We start from the raw sequence: 20,186 nt of genomic DNA, 5'->3' as shown, positions 1-20,186 counted from the left end.
TCTTGTAGCTGATGAAGATGAACAACAGCTGCTGGGTTTTTTCCGTGGAAAGAGGTTTCTTTGTGGAGAAGGGGTAAGGAGACCTTGGGGTTAACTAGAGACATGGCTAACAGGCACGAGCCGGCAGACATCTATCTAAAGAGTAAAAAGGAAGGTGAAAAAGGCAGAGAGAGACTGAAGGAAATGGGAAAATTGGCTGGAAGGAAGATGATGAGAAGAGGCAGGTAAAGACACTGATGGTCATGGGAGATGGAGGCAGAAGGGAGGATGCTGCTGCACGTGCACAGACAGTGTGGAATGAAGTCTTTCTTCCATGTGCCGGACCATACCACATGAAGCACAGGTTTTCATTGTGTTGAACCTTATAGTCAGAGTTGGCACTGTCCTTGTGCATGAGAGAGACTCAGAATACCCAAAAAAAGCCTGAATATGTCATGGCATATTCTTCATGTTGGTACTAGGCCAGTATCCCTTCAGCCAGCTAAGAAAGCCATCACAGGACATCTGACAGGAAATAACAATGTCACTGAAGGTCCAAGGGATGCCGCATGAATCAGCTGTAAGAGGATCAGCACTGAATGTACATGAGGACTTTTTGCACCATATGTATTGACCTAAAATCTCTTCAAAACCACTTAACAATGAGAAGACATTCCATTTTGATGATGAGCTTCATGATGAAGACCATCAGTGTTGTTTGTTAAGAGAAAACAAAGTGTCTATGTTTGTTATACTTTCTTTGCCCTGCCCAGCTGAGGAAGTAGAGAGGCTTTGGTGGGCACTGGTGTGCAGCCAGCAACCACAGCAGTGCATAATTTTCCACAGCAATCCATGAAGACCTTGAAAATGACAGAGTGACGCCTCTTACACTCTTCATTGCTGTGGATCTTCCCTAGGGATTACCATATTCCTCTGAAAGATGAATGCCACTGGACTGTTCCTTTGGAGTATGTCCATGTCCCTTACAACTGGCAGGTAGGGATGGGTCAGAGACTGTGGGGTTTTGTAGATCCTTGCATCAGCCATTATGAACTTTTTACCTTCATGCCTCAGGAGACAGAGACTGAGGTGACTATAGTGTTGTGGAGACACATCTAGACCCCTCTGACTACTACCATCCAAAGAGGGTTTTGTACCCTGAGACTGGCAGACTCCTAGGAAAACATGATATGATCTCTAGGTGCTTCTGATGTGTGTCCCAAACCACAGAGATGAGCCAGGATTGGCCCTGGGGTGATGACCACAACTGTTAGCTCAGAGCAGAGCCACAGAACTGGATCCTGCCCACTCACACATCACTTTCACACAGGAAACAGATGCAGGGCTGGTGGAAATCAAGTGGCAGGGAGCAATTTGCTAGAAAAAACCTCATTGATCTACTGCCCTGTTCCTGTCCATTTCTGTGAGGTCCCCAGGAAAAGAGGAAAGACCATAAGCCTCATTAATTATTCAGGTAGGCTGGGGCCAGTCTATAGGTCACTCACTGGCTGTACAAGCACATTTGCAATTTTTCTAAATCTTTGCTTTTAGTCTTTAATCAGCAAATAACTTGAGTGTGTCCCAAAACAGATGCTTATAGCAAGTTAGGGAACCCTACAAAGTGTTTAGCTGGAACATTCTCTTGCCATCAAATGTAAAATTGGAAAGCTCCCATGTGTACAGTCTTGAAGCTCATGCTAAAATTCGGTGTAAGGAAAAAGCATGCATCTGTTTGTTTGTGGTGATAAGCCTGTTAATCACATTCACAAATTTTATAAAAACAAATTCTTCAGCTCATCAAAGCTTTCTATGAACTCAATTTGGTGTTATGTGAGAGCTCAATTTGAAAGGAATCGATCTTTAAACGAGACATTACTACTATTTCACTAATAGATAATTCACAAAGACAAAATAGTCCTATTTCAGGCATTTTTAATGCTGCTTTACCCTCTTTGTTTCACAGGCAGAAAATAAATAAATACATTTCATATTAAAGCCCTTTCTTTGGATCCAGGTCAAAGACATTGAGGGCTTTTGATTGTTTTCTCCAAGCTGTCCCCTGGCAGAAGTTACACAGACTGATTTCTTTGTCTAACCGTGGGTGTATCTACAATTAAGTGTAGCATGAGGTGGCTCAATTTAGCCTGAAATGAATGATTTGCCAGTAGCACCCAAACACAGCTTAGCCCAGAGCTTCACTGAGGTCATTGTATGGCTTTTCATTGTCACACTGTGTGTACCTGTAAGCCTGAACACCTGACTGAAAACACACGCTCAGTATGTGGCTGCATCTTAGCACACCCTATGTGGATGCACCACGTGCTATCCCAAAAGAGAATTGAGGCACAGCTGTGTTCCCTGCAAAAATAAAGATGGTTTTCCAGAGTCATAAACTGAAATGAGGTCTCCAGAATCCTGCTTTAGAAAGACTAGGGTAGGTTGTCTTATGGCTAAAATGAGACCCTATTGTGCCAGGAGAACTGGGTGAGGAAGAGCCCTGGAAGAAAGTGGAATAAAACCCTTGTACCTTTGCCGACAGCTTGTTTGACCATTCCGGTTTATTTTCCTGTTTATCAGTAGCCAAGAATCACATGTAAATTCAAGTAGTAGCAGTGTTAGGGACTGATATCAGACATTGCACAGCAGCAAGGCATGGAAAGGGAGGAAACCATGGGTACCATTGATGTTTTTCGAAGCACAGAACAAATGACTGGGTCACCTCCCTGGCTCTAAGTGACCTGCTGGAAATCAGACAATACACCTCAGCAAAATTCTGCTTGGTGCCTGTGGTGGACAATTTCATACACTGTGGGTTTTATATCCTGCCCAATGAAAAAGTTACTTTCATACTCACTTTCGAGGCATGATTGCTATGTACGAAACAATGCAGAAACAGATTCTTGTTTTCACTAGTCATTCCTGGCAATCAGCCTGCAAGACTGTGAAAAATTTGTATTCCAAACCTATTTGTCAAATTGAGCTATGATTTGAAAGACATGAGACTGACTTCCTATTCATTCCAGTTTACCCTGATGTTAAGCAATGTCTCATGTACATTTTGATCCAATCTAAAGAAGGGTAAACCTGAGAGAAACTGCTGTCTTTCATTTTGCTCCCTACTTAACTTTAGTCCTTAATGAAACAGTTTAACATGCACATCTTAGCAAATGTCCTTGGCTTCCAAGAAAGAAAAACTCACAGAATTAGCCACGTACCTCAAATGTAATGGGTAGAGCACAAAAGTAAACAGATGTTAAATAACTAAACATAAAATATTACAAAGCAGAAACAGATTATTTTCTTTTATTTCCTTTTACTTTTGCTTAACTCCTTACCAGAACCATGGCTGCTGAAACAATAGTGGCCCCATGTGAGCTGCTGGATTGCAGCTCCTGACTGCAGTGTCTCTTTCCTTGCTTTAACTGAGCACTGGTGGGGAGCTGCCTGGGGTTAAGTACAAAGGTGGGGGAAAACATTCAGGGAGAAGTGGACAATGGCCTCTGCCGGCTGAAGAGTGAGAAATTCAGTGTCCCAACTGAAGCTGTCATGAAAAGGGAGGTATTGGGATTTTACAGACATCCTCTCCATACTACACCCAACCAGCAGGAAGCAGCTGCTCGCTGTCCCCCATAGCAGAGAATGAGCAATGAAGCCACATATAACACCAGCAGTGCTTCATGCAGCACGGCTTAAACTCACCCTCTCTGAAGTCAATGCATCTATCCTCGCTGACTCTTACAGCTCACTCACCTCACCGGGTTTAATCCTTTCTTTAGGATCACGACGTTCTGTTAACACCCCAGCTGATGTAAACCTATGGTTTTCAAATATATATAAGCCAAAAAGTAGCTTTATTTTTCCCTTTGCATCCAGCTTTGCTGCACCCTGAAGTGATCTTTTCTCAGTAACTATTTTTCTTCTCTCTTCCTGTATAGGAGTTAGAATATAGAGAGATAATACAAAGACTATGGATAATACATGTATCTGTACATAAAAATGCATATGTGTGTATACATATATTTGTGTGCATATATTGGTATGTTTTCTTTGTAGCTATCTATCTATCCACCAATACATGCATACATACATATATTCTTTTTCTAGGAGACGTAAAGCAGAAGCAAATTGATCAAGCCAGCTGGAAGCGAGAAGGCAGGGGGACGGTGATACAACGCCCTGAACTGCCTCGGCTCTCCCGGCTGCTCTGTGCTCACCCGACCCGCTCCCGGCTTTTTGAGGATGCGACAAGTCGCAGTGCCGGGGCGCAGCATCCTCGGAGGAGCGTGTGTGCTCCCCCCGCCCCGGCCCCGTCCAATCAGGGTGCTGGGGGAGGGATGCTCGGGGCAGGGATGCAGGGTTGCCAGGCGACAGCAGCGTCCCCGTGTCCCGGCCCCCCCACACCCGTGTCCTCCCCCCGGGACCGGGCTGCGCTCCTGCCCGCGCTGCCGGCGCAGTTAAACAGCCGCGGGGAGCCCCGCAGCATGGGGCTCGCCTCCTTCCAGGGCTTCTGCCACAGCCCCGCTCCCGGCCGTGCCAGGAGCAATAGACAGCTCCAGAGTGAGAACTAGGAGCGCAGTCAATGAATAAATGGTAGGGATAAGGCTCAGCCGGCCCCTCCGCGCAGCGCCGAGTGCCGGGGGAGGCGGTCTGCGAACGCCAGCCAGCTCCCACTCCCTGTCTTTGCAACTCTAGGTCGCCTCCTAATTTAAAGCTTTGCACCAATCCCCTTTGCCCGGAAAGGAGAGGAAATCTAGAAAGATGCCAGGCTGCGAAAAGGGACCCCAAATCACAGCGCCGGTCCCAGGCGCTGCCTGGCTAAGCAGAGCCAAAGTTGGTCAGAGGAACGGGAAGCGGGTGCTCCAGAAGAGAGGGGAAAGGAGGGGGATCATCTCTTGGTGATCACAACCTCTCCGTCCCGTTGTCCCCCTCTTCTTCTCCTTCCCTCACAGCTTACCTCTGACCACTTAGGAGGCCTTGATGAGTTTCCATCGGGATCCGATCCAAGGTGGGGGGGAGAAAGGGTGATTGTTCCCAGAGGAAGCAGCTCACACAAGTTTGGGGGGTGAGACTCTCCGGTGGATGTTTAACGAGCACATCGGGAGGCCCGCGATGCCCGGGAGCAGCTGGAGACCCTCACCAGGACTTATCCTCATTGCACGGTAAGGAGCTGGGCACTGGTATCCCGCGTCCTGGTCCCTGCATCCCACATCCCCGTCTCTGCATCCTGCGTCTCGGATTCGCTCATTCCGGTCCTCACATCCCCGTATCCCGCATCTCAATCCTCTCATCCCACTCCTTGCATCCCACACCCTGCAGCCTGGATCCCTGCATCCCGGGTCCCTGCAACCCACCCCCGCCCCGTTCTGCCCTCTGGACCAGACGCAGCCGCTGCCCCGGCGGTTGCGGGTTGTGCAGCCAGGAAAAAGTTTAGAGCAGTGAATTGCAAAGAGGTTTCCTGACGGGATTCGGGGGGCAGGAGAAACGGGGAAGTGGGGAGATGGAGGGCAGCAAGGGCTTTTACACTTGCAGAAGAAGGGTAGGGTGCAGGGGGACCCCTGAAGTCGACAGCTGGTGGGGGGAGGAGGGGTAGGGCTGTGTGCAGAAAGGAGCTGTGTCCAGATGTTGCCCAGAGGTTCCTGCTCCCACAGGCTTTGGGGGTGAAGGGATGAGATCTTAAGCTTGCCGTCCTATACCCTTCCTTAAGCTAGGGTGGAAAGTGCCAAGCCAGCAGCTGGGAGAGCTGTGCTGACTGCCCAGCTCATCTCCCTGGATCTGCTGCTGGAAGAGAGGGGGAGAGAGGTGGGGAACCTTAAAGAAATTGGAAGTGCCTTGCTCCTCTGGGAATATCTCCCCTGCAGGGACCTGGCTCTCTCCAGGATCCTAAAATTGGAATACTTCAAAAAGGAAGGAGAAATTAGCATGGATGATAGAGCCACTGTAATTCTCCCTTGTATATATATCTGCCCACGTATCTGTGTGTCCATGTGAGTACACAGCCAGCTGTGTAGGTGTGTGTGTGCTTCCGGAGTTGCCTGAGCCTGTGGATGTGCCTTGCCCACGTCCCTGTGTTTCTGGGTGTGTAGGTGTGTGTATCTGTGCTTATGTGTTTGCTTGGATGCATATGGATATTTTATATGTACAGATTCATAGGGATGTGTTTTTTGTTCCTAGACAGTGTTTATCTAACCCTCTGTAGACCTAGAGGTGTGTGGGTACGTACCTTGCATCTGTGTGTGTGCCAGACACATACATCTGCTGGGACACACATGTGGGTGTGAGAAACTGCAGCTCTATGCCAATGTATAGGGAGGATTTTGGGGGGAGTGTTGGGTTTTGGGGGCTTTATCCCCCCAGGTTATCACAGTGGATATGGATCATTTTACATATACATCCCTAGATTTCAGCAATCTTGATAAAACCCAAGCAATTCATGAAGAACTAGACAGGCATCACACCCAATACTGCATTGAACTGAACTAAGGATTTTCTGGTAGTCTGTGAGTTCTCTGGCTTCTTCTCAGTTTATGCCACCTGCTGAAGATTATTTTAGTTCCTTTTTTTTTTTTTTTTTTTTTTTAAATTAGTTAAATCAGCTTTAAAAAGCACTTGGAAGACTGTGAAACAGACCAGCCTGGGACACAGACTGGTACCTATTTCAGCTTGCATAAGTATATGTCTCGTGTTGATTAAATATTCATGACAACAATTTGAAAATCACACAACCCACCTGACCAAATACATATTTTAGGAAAATTACTTCTTTCATTGTCTTGAAATGCACCTAAATCATGATGACTTCTTCTGCTGTTACTTATGTTGATAAATGTATTATAAGAAAATGTAACTTCTCCAGTTATATTGGGAAAAATTGCACTTTAAGCTACTTTTATTCACAATTAAGGTAATAGAAAAATTGTACTTCTGTAATGTTCATCCTTTGAGTGAAATCAGTAACAATTCATGCAATTGCTTCTTAATTATTTGAAGAGCAATGCAAGTTAATTGTCCCCTACTAGAATATTTCATACTTTAATTTCTGTGGCTTTTTTCTTGTTTGTTTGTTAGGGGGTTGTTTTAAGAATGATGCTGTCCACTACTCTCACTATTTTTAGAGACCTCCATTATATATTAAGCACAAAAGACACTTCAAAATAGAAAATATATGAGTTGCTTTACTGCTCTGTAACTTAAAGACAAGTAAAATGGCATTGGTATCAAGTACATTAAAACTAGACTTTCATGCTCGAGCAAAGATGCTTTTCTAATCACTGTTGATGTTTGCCTGGGTTACTTGTGTTGATGACCTACTTACAAGGTTCTACAAATAAAGGAATAAAGTTTTTTTAGGCAAATGTTGACACCTTGTCTAGGAGTAAGATTCTAATTTTATCATTGAAAGAGTGGATCTAAAGCAAGATGCAGGGGTAAAGTATCTTCCTAGATTCACATAATGTTTTTACAGTTAAATAAATGTGACAAAGCAAAGTACTAAATCAGACTGGAAAGCCAAAATAAAAGAAATACATTACAAACAATGCTATCGTTCAGTTCAGTGGTCTGTGTTACGTAAGTGGAGCTGAATTTGGAAATGAAGGCAGTGTAGGGACATGTAGTGGCATTTAAAGAAAGAACTATTTGGATGGTTTTTGTGAACACAACTCGCCCATGGCAGTGTCCTACAGAACATAAATTATGCTGTAGCTCACAGAGTCCTATATGGAATACTATAAGACATGAAAGACTTGGTTCTAATGCTGCTTATGCCGGGGTCAAATTTAACTTTAAAGCTGGTGGGCTAAATTCTGTGTTTGTCTGCAGGTATTCAGGTGGGTCACATGAGGTGTGCACCCACCAAAAGTCTGGTTTAGCAGTGCAATTTGAGAATCGAACCTCAAGATTTCACAGGGTGTGAGATCCTGTCTATGAGGCTGTTAAATTTGCCAGCAGCATCCTACTGAAGGGACTTCATTCTCTGATCAGTTTTTGAAAGTTGTCTTCAAAGTCCTATAAAATTTTATCAGGATTGCTGCACCTTGTTTGCTCCAACTTGTTGTAGTAGAGTTATTGATCAGTTGGCATGAATTTTTGTCACTGATAAAGTCACTCTCAGGATGCCGCAGAACACCACCAAGATGTTTGACACTCTCCAGGATCAGACAGCATTACTGTTCATGTGGCAATGTGTGTAACTATGGTAAGCTGTGTAAGCTCTTGTGAAGATGGTGTAATATTGACTGTTGGGGCATTTTTCTGCTTATTGATATAAAACTGAGAGCTGGTTTAAAGCCTAATCAAGAACTTAGTTCAGGTCAGAGTGTTAAAGAGAAGATTGTTCTCTTGCTCTCTCCTAGTGTGGAGAGTAAGTCTGTGCTTTAATGCCTGAGTGGGTTGCATTTGCAGTGGAGGGGTATCTACAGCCAAATAAACAGGGTGACCAGAGGGAGAATCAGCCACCCTGCCCCTGCAGCCAGCCCTGAATGTCCAGAGCAAAACCGTGGTAGACCTGGGATCCAAAGGTGGCAGGAGAAGAGTGCAGTATCCTTCAGTGCTACCATCCTCCTAAGTCTCTGCTTGTGACTGTTTCTTGCTGTGAACTTAGCAAGACAACTTTCACTCTGATAATCCACCCCTAAACTGGCAGAAAAAACTGGAACACATTTCATTTTATGAAAATACAGATTGGCTGAAAATCCTGAGTTTAATTTAGCAGTAGGAGTAAAATGATTAAAAAAAAAAATCCTCCAAGGCACAATGATGCCTGGGAATAGCCTCAATGCAATTGTCAGGTATTTCCACTGAGACAAAACCACAGTTCACTGTTAGAAGTGCCTTAACCATTGCAGATTAGTGCAATTGTCTCTTTCTTCAGGTAAACCCAGAATCCTCTGTGTGATCTCAATGGATTTGCTGGCTTATCTATTGTCTTAAGAGGTTTTCAGACATTTATTTCAGGCATGTGCAGATTTTAAAAAATACTGCAAAAAATGTACTGTCTTGATTCCAGCTGCCTTTTAAGAGTAATGCAGCAAATTTTCATGGGGGTAAATCACTGTGAACCTATTAAAGTCAAAACGAAGAGAATTTACTAGAGTTACAGCAAATTACACACAAAAAAATAGGCTGTAGTAGTATATTGCTTTTATCTGATATTGGTCCTTTCAAATATAAAATTATGTAGTTGGAACAATTATCATGCTCTTTTTCATAGCTATCCTGAGATTATGGGAGTATTTATGTAGTCAGCAATGGTACTGCTTGTGCAGGAACATATGGGCTCCTCATATAAAGCAACAAGCTTTCCCCAAAACCTAAGAATCAGGTTAGCAGCTTTTCCAAACCATCTAAGACCCAACATATCCACATGTAAAAGTGTGATCTTAACCCCAGTTACTGAGGCAGCCTTCCTTCAGAGCAGTTTGAAGTCTGGCAAGTGGCTTGAGCTTGATAGTACTGATGACCCTGACCTTCAAAGTCACTTTCCCAGTACATCCAAAGGGTACAGCATGATCACCAAGTATATAAACGAGATCAAATATGCATTAAACAAGGTGTGCAGAGAGGGAGTCACTGATAAACTTTTCATGGATGAAATGGGAACTTGGAGCAGACTTCTGGCAGATGCTGTCAGACCTTGAAATTCTCCATTAGAAAAGTGAATAGAGAAGGGAAAAAAGTTTTGAAAACAAAAAAAGATTGAGGAAAATATCTCTGTACGAGACAAAATGGGGAAAATACAGAGAAGAAAATTGCTTGATAGAAAAGGAAAAAAAATATCAGTAGAGATACTCAAATGACTATTCAAGCTGGAAGAAAAGTAAATTAAATGATAAGCTAGTTATGGGAAGAAGAGATTTTAAGGCAGATGAAGATGGTGAAGTCAACCGAGACATTGTCAGATTCCAGAGGAAAATTAAGCAAGTCTACACAAGGGAGAATTAAGCCAAAAGCTAAGTCAGTGACCACAAAGTCAGCAAATTCATAGGACAGAACTGTATCAGGAGAAATAATGGAATAATTGGTTTTTCATGTGAAGAAGGATGAACATGTTAGTTTAGAGTACCCTTTAAGGAACAGGGTACCTGAAAGGAGGGGTGCTGAATAGGGGAGGTAGAGTATGCAGGTGAGAAGAAACAAAAATGCTCTTGAGAAAATGAGGAGTGCTTGAGGAGAGAACAAAGGGAAGAATAAAATAGGGAAGCAAAATGAAAAGATTGGGACTGGCATGACATCAGAGGAAAAGCATCCACAAAGACTGGAAGAATGGATTGACAAAAAAAAAAAAAAAAAAGGAAAGAAAAGAGTATCAAAGGGTGTGGGAGGTACAGAAAAGTCACCTCCCACTGGTACAGAGGAGGAGCTGGTGCCTTGGCCTGCCAGGAGGAAAGAGCTGAAGGGAACCTGAAAACTGAAAAAAATCTTTGTCTAGAACACGACATGCTGGTGGAAGACAAAGAGAAGAGAAAATGTGCAGAATGTAGAGACTGAGAGCACCCTCAGCTGAGAAATACAGTAAAACTTACACATTAGCTTCCACTCCCATGAAAAGCTCCACTAATGAGACCACACACAAACCAGGGACAATTTTTGTGTTACCTGAATGCTGCATCTGGAGAAATGACACACAACAACATAACTGCAGATATGGGGCTCTGCAAAGCCTCAGCCTCTGTGGGCTGTGGTGGCTGGTCCTCCAAAGGACACGTTGAGCTGGCTGAGATCCTGCCCTGTGGTCTGTGAAGGAGGATGCTGCAGGCAATTCAGCGAGTCTGGGATTGGGCAGTAGTGGGATTCTTCTCTGGAATGAGCCCTACAAAGAAGCTGGTTGAGATAAGTGGGCAACAAGGGGCTGTCTGATTATATTGAGAGACTCTAAACCTCTTCCAGCAAAACTAATGTGGCAGAAGCCAAATCTAACACTGAGGGACATTAATGGCTTGCAATAGGCATTGAACACTATGTGGTCATACCGACGCCGAGGTGTAGGATGAGACACCATTTGAAAAGGGTTTGAAAATCTTACAAAATATTGTTTCACACCCAAATTCCTAAAATTTATCTCTAAATATATTCCTAAATTTTTTCATCCCTAAAAGTTCCTAAATATTGTTTCATCAGTGATGTGACTCCCTGTTCCATAGGTATGTAACAGCAGGGCTGAGATGATCCAGAATTTGTCTCTGTTATAGGAATGCAGGTTAAATACACTCCTCATCCCTGGTGAGGAATGGAGCCCTATGGGAAGCTAGTCTAGGGTCTGGGGTTCACTGAGAGGCTCCTAGACCAGCTTTGACCTTGTTGACCTTGAGCAGTTAAAAGTCCAGCTCACCACATCAGGATGTTTGTCTGTTTTCCATAATGTAGCTGTGATTAAGTCTCCTTAGATCCCAAACTGCCTCCAGCTTGTATGTGCCAGGTCTCCACAATGGGACACCTGCAGCTGTGCTTGAGGGAACATTTCTACATGTGTGTTTTGTAAGAGATTTTTGGCTGAGATATTTTTGGATCCAGTACTTACTGCCTAGCAATTTCTGTATTGCTTTATAATCATTATATATTATATTGTTATTATTAATTTCATTCATATTGGTTGCATCATCTAGTGAAGAAATTATCAGGAAAGCATGAGAAGACATGTTCTGCTAGTGTTTAAAAATATTACATTTGTAATGCTTAGCAGAAATCGGCTGGCCTGCTGTTAGACTCACATAGCCAGAGATGTGATAAAAATCAATAAGCAAATTTTGGGGATGTTTCCAGAACTCATAGAATGATTAATTTTTCCCTTTTATTTCTCTGTATTTTCGTGACAAGAGAAAACATATAAATAGACAAAAAGATGGAGGAAAAAAGATAAAGATATTGTGCAGTAACACATGTAGGGCTCAGTGCTAAGGTATTAAAAGAATATGCTTGGATCAGCTCACGTGGCTAAGAAATGTCAAAAATTATCTTTCTCTACAAGATTGTCTCAAAATTGATATTTTAAAGCAAAAATAGAATTGGTTTTGCCATGACAAATCAGTTTGCAAAAAACTTCATTAAAATTTTGGTGAGATTATGTGTGTATTTGATTGTTGAGTGTCACCAGTCGAGAATATGGCTATAGACTTCTTTGATTTTTATCATATATTTTTAATGCCATTTTTACTGATCTTTAGTCAGTCAGAAAGACATCTTCACTATATGTCAACTGACACTTCATTTGGTTCCATTGTAAAATTTCCAGATGTTTCCGAATACCACAAATTAAATATCTTGATTTTACCTTTTAACAGATGTATTTTACCAGTATTTAACTCTGCCTTGCAAAAAGCAGGGGAAAAAAACACCCACGTGGAGCATCAATATAGTTATATTGGATTAAACTTTGATAAAATTGTGTGAAAAGGATATCTTACAATGCCTAATAGATGTTACAGTGCGTTATTTGCAGAGAGACTATTAAATTTCTTGTTTTACTTATTATGAAATACTTGTCCATAAAATAACATTTTACTAGAAAATTTGCAAAATTTATAGGAATCTTCTTATATATTTTCCAAACACTGTAAGAACACACTAAAGTACACTTGTTAAATCTACTTTGCAAGTGTTTCATTGTATTCCCTTGGGACATCTTAATTGGGCTGCTCATTTTCTTCCTTGCAGCCACCATGGCTTTAGAAGAGCCCTGACAATACCAGAGATCAGCAGACAGTGCATTTCATTAAACAGGTGCAAGCCCATCTACACCGACTGACGACGAGGTTGAGTTATCAGGGAAGTCTTTGCTCTCAGAAGTTGAGGAAAAGGAGAGCAATTGTGTGGGAATGGTAGCCCAGCACTCAAGTCTGTTTTAGCCAAATATTCCTAAACCATACAGCTCAAGCTTCTTTATCACACCATTATTACAAAATACATTTATTTTAGAATAAAAAGAAAAGAGCATTTTCTTCATAACCAAGAAAAGAAATAAACTTTCTACCTCAGGTCTTAAAATCAGAGCAAACCCCACAGCTGTTCCAACAAAAGCAACATACAGCCCATGTCGTTTTCATCCATTCACGTGTCAATGTGGCTGTCATAAGGCACATTTACATATGGCCAATCCCACAGCTGATTCATTAAGGTGATTTTATGGGTGAAAAGGGAGCATGACTTAATGGAGTAGTTCCAGGAATACAAATAAAATCAGATAACTTTCAGAGAATAATAACTTTCCTTTCTGAAGTGGACTTGAAATCTCTAAGAAGAGAAGAGCTCTGCTTAAAGCAGCCTTTTCTTCTTCACTCAGAAGTGATATCCGATTAATTGTGCAGTTTAGCTGAACTTTGCTTTCCTTGGTATCCTAGGAGAAAAGCTCTGACAGACTGGGAATTTTAACTTGTTTGTAATGTAAACTCAGTATACTGGTGGTGCTTTTTTAACACTCCAGAAACTGCTTGGGAGGAAAAAGAAATAAATAAAAAGGCTTTGATCCTCTAAGCAAACAAAGAGGGGAGAAGGAGGTTAAAAGAACCATCATTTGTTAAAGGCAGAGAAGGAAAATGTGGGAAAGGTGTTTCTATTTTAACAGTTTCAGAGACTGAAAGACTCTTGGAAATATCAGAGACTTCAACAGCATTAGAGACTTCTGATGAATAAGGTTTGATGATTTATTTTTATTGTGTCATTGACATTTTTGAGATTTATAAGGATTATGAAATTCTCAATAATATCAGTCATCTAAACAAGATTTTTTTCCCAGAAGCAGATATCCAGGACAAAGCTTAGAGATTAATGCTAATACCTGGAGTATCCAGCTCACATAAACATATTTCCAGTGGCATTATTCAGTATGAAAAAAAGGAAGAGGTTAGTCTGGAAGTAACACCAGGTCCTGGGAGCTGAGATTTAATGTGTGTATCAGGTTTTTGGCCAAAAGGTGGAATGTAAACTGAAGCTTGCAGTAGCAAGGAGGGGTGTGACCCAGCCATGCCCTGTTGGCTGCTTATCTCTGGGAGATGCTTCCACTCCCTAAAACGTAGGTATTTTGGCCAGTAGGTAAGATGAAGTCAAGTCTTACATTACTTCTACTTATGTGCCTGTCTATTCCACATTTTTTTTAAGGAAGGAAGCAGATAAATAGTTGCATTTAGCCCTAACTACCTTTAATCAATGTCCAGGGAGCGGCTGCAGAGTAAGAGGGTTTCTTAGTCCCTGTGATTTCCTGCCGAGGGCACGAGGTTCCAATTAGAACTTGTCCTGAGAGAGTGCAGTATCCATTAGGGTAGAAATGGATAGAAAGAGACCCTTTTTAAGTAAGAATCTTCATTTTCAAAGATTGTACACAATGTTCCCTTTGCCTGAACGCAGCATTTATAGTTCCACAGGTAATGACACCAGTAAGGACCTCATCTGATCCATCTCCCCCTCCAAAGATGGCATAAACTGTCTTTAAACCTTTATTAACTGATACTTGTTGAATGATTTCCTTAAAATCTGCAACAACAGACATTTCACAGTCTCCTGCAATAGCATATATCTTAAGTGATTCACATAAGTGCTCCTATGGACAGAAGGTTTCCAAAAGTTTAACTACATCTCATTTTTTGCAACCAAGCCTGTCACTCTTATCCTCTCTGCTATGGAAATTTGAAGCAATTTAGTATTTTCTTTTCCATTCCAGCCTTTTATATTGCAAAGGGATTAGATTTTGACTGTTTAACGTTCATTTAGGTAATGTTCCCTTCAGTTATCTCCTCCTAACTCAGTGAAATAACTGCTTTTCTTTCACCATTTGCTTTTTTAAGTAGCTTGGGTTTTTTGCTGTTTTCCTTTTTGCCTTCTCCAGTAGCTCGTCTGGACCCATACCCAAAAGATGAGTACAGACAATGAATGGCTTCACTTCCCTTGTCTTGAATACAATATTTTTCAAAGAAATCCTTTGTACTATTCCTTTGTTCTGTTCTCCAAGCCTCACTCCAGCCAGCATTTTGCTCCAAGAGCCCTCAGGAGCCACACAGAGCCATAGTGATGTCCTTGTCCTGTCACCTCTCAATTTGCTGTAATTTTCCTTGACTGTTTCTAGTCATTCCTAGTTTGCAACCACATCCACCTCCAACCAAGTGTTAGCTCTCACATCCACAGTAATATTTCAGAAGAAAAGTTTTTAAGGCAGTTTGGACAACCTGTTTCTTTGCCTTTGCCAGAAGGATCTGTGTGGGCCATGGCTTCTCTTGGCTCAGTCACTGCTAAAGAGAGGGGATGCTTGACTCCTGCATTGTCTACCATGTGTCATGTGCAGGAGCCTTTGTAGAAGGGAAGCCTCCAGACCAACTCCAAGCATAAAATGTACCAATGAATGTTGCAGAGCTGAGTGATGGATCCAGATGTGTGATGGGTTTTCATTTGGGTGTTCCAGCTGTAGGCCTGTGAAAAGGCAGAAGCTGCTCATGCTTTCAGGATCATAATCACAGAGCCAGGAGGTCTCAAATGAGATGTTTGACTTTGCTGCTGGCAAACCCACGCAGAGTTCATCTACATTAAGCCTGATGAATGTGGCATTAGGCAAGAATCCAGAACTTCATGACTCCTAGGCACACTTTGTGCCTCACTTGTTTAATCTCTCTTCTTTTATTAAGACTCAAACTTTTCCCTGGCCAGTCTAGAATATTTCCCAAACAGTCCAGGACATGGATAATGTCAGAGAGGTTCTAATAAAGCTGCCACAGGTACTTGCCCCAAAGGCTCCTTAGAGAACCCTTTACATCTGTTAGGTTCATGCATAGAAGAGTATTACTGCCAAAAAAAAAAAAAATAAAAACTCAGGAAGGAAAAAATAAAAAGCATTTACTCTTGCATCTGTAGTAATTCATGGAGCACCTTAATATTGCAAAAAAAATGCTCCCTCTAGCCTTCAAATTAATCAACATGCTGTTTTAATATATCTCAGTGAATTAAAACACATCCAGTCCAACTCACTTTTTCCTGACCATTAATTTTGAAGTCTTGAATTCCCCCTGAACAGGCACCATGTGAGAGAGAAATTTTTTACAGTCTGGGATAGGAAGACACAGAGAGGCACCTATGGATGCATCTTGATGCTTTTTCTCTCCACTTGTAGTACAGGCAACCCCAAATACTCATCTGATATGTTGGCTCTTGAACCTAGACCATACTAAATAATTGAAGTACCTAAGATATATTGTCTGATCATGGTCAGCAGGGCCTGGCATTGTAATGCCACTTACTGAATGGTCAACAGTGTGTTCCTAAGGTCTTAAAAAGAGTTTCCATGTGGATTAACCTCTATTTAATCTACAGGGCTTATGCTGGTAGTATTTTAGAGTGCTGAAAATTTTTTGCAATTCTTTTTTTAAATCACCAAGTAATAGGTCCTCTAGTATGTCCCATTTTTGTCCATTCCCATTTATAAGATGGTTTCCATGCCAATGATTACAGTTAAATACTAATATAAGTAGTTTCAAAAACAAAAGCACATTTGGAATGATCCATGTTTATCTTTAGAGACTAAGAGCTGCAAAGACAAATGGATTGAGAGGGATTAAACACAAGGCTAATTGTTCATTAGGCAACCTAAGACCAATTAAGTGTGCTAATCCATTCAATATTTTTTCTAGCTATTTCCATTTTTATCCCTGCCAAAATTATTTTGCATGTATTAATTCACCTATACTTATTTATTAATTAAGAAAACTCACTTGAAATGCAGGTCTTGCATCCTGCAGTCCCTTCTCAAGCAAAATGTCCATGATAGCAGTAGCAGAAGGACTTCAAGATGTGACTGAAACTCTCTGTACTGCTCTTTTCCTAAAATAAAACATAATTTCTTTCAATAAGATTAATGTGAATGCATTCTCCATCTGTATCGATTCCAGATACTCTCCATGTTTAATTAAGACGTATTTTTCTGCAAAATTATGCATAGTTCTATGCAATGTTCTATGAAAGTCGTCCAGGCTGTACCTGGCCAAAATAATTGATCTAAAATTTATTGCTGATTGCTGACTACTATTATGTATTGGTTTTGACATTATTTTGATGTGTAATTGACTATCTGTTTGCCAGATAAGTAGACAGAGAGTTATTGATAGCTAACTTGATTATCATGTCTTCCAAGTTCTAAAAAGTAATTTTTTTTTCAGATCAGCTATACATTAATATTGTCAGATTCTGGCTCCCAAAATGACCCTTGGAAGAAAACAGACTTATCATAAAATTATTCACATAGATGTTACCACAAATATGGGAAATGAGCCACAGGCCAGGTAGCAGTGCAACAGGAATGGATTTAAGGCTATGGAAGTTCAGAAGCATAGCATGACTCAACACCATGGTATCATATTGTTGTGGAAAAAGGAAAAATTCTACTATGATTAATAAACAGGAATATTGTCTTTAAGATATGGAATGTAAACATTAATCTCTACTCAACACTGGTAGGGCCACTTCCAGAGTATGGCACCCAGTTTTGGGAATTATGTTTTAAGAAAGAGTATAAGTCTCTTGGAATGCACAGAATATCAACATGAGGAATTGTGTGGAAAAAATAGATTTGTCACAGGTAAGTCAAAGGCTTAAACTGTCACACAGAAGACTAGACCTCATGAAAAGCTTCTAATTGTAAGGAATGGGAAAGACAGAATAAACTGCTGGGATATCGAGGAAGTTCCTGTCACCAAAGTGTCAAAAACAAGTTAGCCAAGACATGAGTTAGATAAGACATAACTAAAATTAATCTCAGTTTGGGTAATAGCAAAGGAAGATCAAGATCAAGATCTTTCAGGGTCCCTTCTTAACCCTCTTCTTCTCTCAGTGACCTGAATATAATTCAGGGTTCTTATCCCAGGGTCTGTGTCTTGTAAATCTCTCCTGGTGAGGTGCAGCAGAGGCAGTCAGAGCAGAGAGCATCATGCTTCTCTTGGGGAAGAGAGAGGAAAATGGACAAACTGCAGGAGCAAACAAGGTTGTCCTGCAAGAGAGAGGCAAGCTCTGCCACGCAGGGGCAAATCTTGTACATATACAGGGAGCACAAATGATCACAATGGATCACAAATGTCTGCTTAGTTCACATTCAGTCTCCTTATGAGTGACTTCAGTATAGACAGACACATCATGTAAAGACCATGAGCAGGCTCCCCTCTTACTATAGGGGCTCTGCAGAAGTCCCTGTGTGTCTACAAAATCCAGCTTTAAATGAGTTCTAATATTAGGACAACAGATAAACAAGAAACGAAGGAGCATCACGACTTGTGCTGTCAACTTTAAAGTCTACTCTGCATGTTCACAGGCTTTGATACCCTCGTGTAGGCAGTACACTATATAAGGTTATAAAGTTATGTATGTTTTTGGAATATTTGCATAAGGAAATGAATGCAGTAAATCTGTTGACGTCGTCAATGCAGAACTACCATAACTCTAAAGCTTTCTGCACTGCAGTGATGATTATGAAACTAGTAGGTAGTTTATGCTATTAACTCAAGGCATCATCTTTAATAAATACTCATAAAACACATTGGCAAAAGCATAAACTGCAGGAACATGAGTAGGAAATTTGTGACATGCTCTCTATAATAGATAAATTGTTAACACTGCTGTTCAGTAATTACTTAATCAAAAGCATACTTAGGGAAAATCTGAAATAACAGAGAGATTTCAGTTTTTAGACTAAGAGTCCTATCTTCATGTTAATTACTGAGGCAGGGTTATAGTGTATTTTCATAAAAGTGTGAGATGGTATTGAAATTCAAATAAATCCTTTGAGGTTTTATGGCTCATACAAAATGCAAAGAAATTCAGAAAGAAAAATTTTTCCAAATTAATAATTCTTTCTTAAAGAGTGATAAATAATTAGATGTTGTCTTCTAAAAGGACATTAAGTTTTGTCATGCGTTTGTGAAAAAATATTCATGTCATGGATAGGAAGGATATTTCATGTAAATTACACTCTTTACTTTCTACCCTGAAGTTTTTCTTCCATTCAAAAGATATTGTATCTTTCATCATTCAAGGCCTCTCTGCATTGACCCTGGAGAATACTGAAATATTCCCTTTATCTGTCCTAAATCAGGTGAACAATAAAAAGATATTGATTTTTCATACAGCATAAATAGTTCACGAATGTATAAAAATTTAATTCAGGATTCAGTCAGTCAAATACTAGATTGTGATAAATTAGCAACAAACTCAGTGGAGCTGCTCTATGCTACAGCAACGGCCAGTGCTGTTCAATTTGTCAGGAGTGCTGCACTTCCATCATTTAATAGCTTCAAGAGATAATAACATCTGCAGTTTTGGGTTTTTAAAGTCAGCCTCTTCCTTCCCTTACTCTTACTCAAGCAGTAGAGAAGAGTTTGCAGCAAAATCCTTGCACTGTAATAAAACATTTCTCTTGCCCCTCTCATTGAGAGTGGCTGCTGCACTCTGAGCTTGGCCATCACCAAGGAAGCTGCTGAGGAGTCAATGGCATGGGAACATGAGTCATGAACATGTCCCAGTCCCCCAACTAGTGTAAATCAGTGTAACTGCACTGTCACAAGCTCCAAGGACAGAGATAGCTTGTAAATACAGGAAATATGGGGGTTGTGCAACATAAATAAAGCCAGATGAGACAATTCAATCTATCTCCTGCCCCAAAGCAGAGCCAGTATTATTGTGTCACTTCTGAAAAAAGGTTACTTTTTTCTTGAAAACTTGTGATGGTAAAGACTCCACAACTCTCCCAGACAGCATGTCCCTGCGCCTCAGTACCTTTATGATGAAAACATTTTCCCCTAGTCTCTAGCCTAAATATTTATTTTTATGGCTTAAGTTCATTTCTGCTTTAGCTAAAGACTGACACCAAAGTTCTCCTTTCATCCCAGTTAATTTCTTACCCCGAGCTTGATGCATCTTTGCTTACAATCTGGTCTGGCCACAGCTGTGATGAACCTGACACTGCTGATTGGATTTGGAAAAGTGTGAGTCTCAGGCCAGTGTGTCTATGCCTTCTCTAGTGGTCTGAAACTGGCATGCTTCTCAGTCTGAGAGATCTTCCAGTCTGCTGAACTGGCCATCAAAGCATGAAACATTCATTGCCTCTGGAAAAATTCAAAGTAATGCTTGTGAAAAAAAGCAGAGTCCTAAGACTGGGGTTTTTTCTTTGTCACCTGTTACAGGAACATTCTGTTAGGGTTTTTAACATAAGAAATAGATACAATGACATGTTTTAGACTGTTTGTGTGATT

The 20,186-nt window shown here is 41.2% G+C and overlaps 1 protein-coding gene across 1 annotated transcript in view; it reads left to right on the top strand.

The window, feature by feature from the left end:
• The first annotated feature begins 5,042 nt into the window (after positions 1–5,042).
• GRM3 (glutamate metabotropic receptor 3) overlaps positions 5,043–20,186 on the top strand; it is a 101,593-nt gene continuing 86,449 nt past the window's right edge. Inside the window, exon 1 of the mRNA XM_069003830.1 lies at positions 5,043–5,138. The gene's annotated coding sequence lies outside the window, so the exon portion shown is untranslated. The remainder of the gene's footprint in view (positions 5,139–20,186) is intronic.

Source organism: Aphelocoma coerulescens, chromosome 1A, assembly GCF_041296385.1.
Source record: "Aphelocoma coerulescens isolate FSJ_1873_10779 chromosome 1A, UR_Acoe_1.0, whole genome shotgun sequence".
Lineage (NCBI taxonomy): Eukaryota > Metazoa > Chordata > Aves > Passeriformes > Corvidae > Aphelocoma > Aphelocoma coerulescens.
This window is presented reverse-complemented; position numbering and strand designations above follow the sequence as displayed.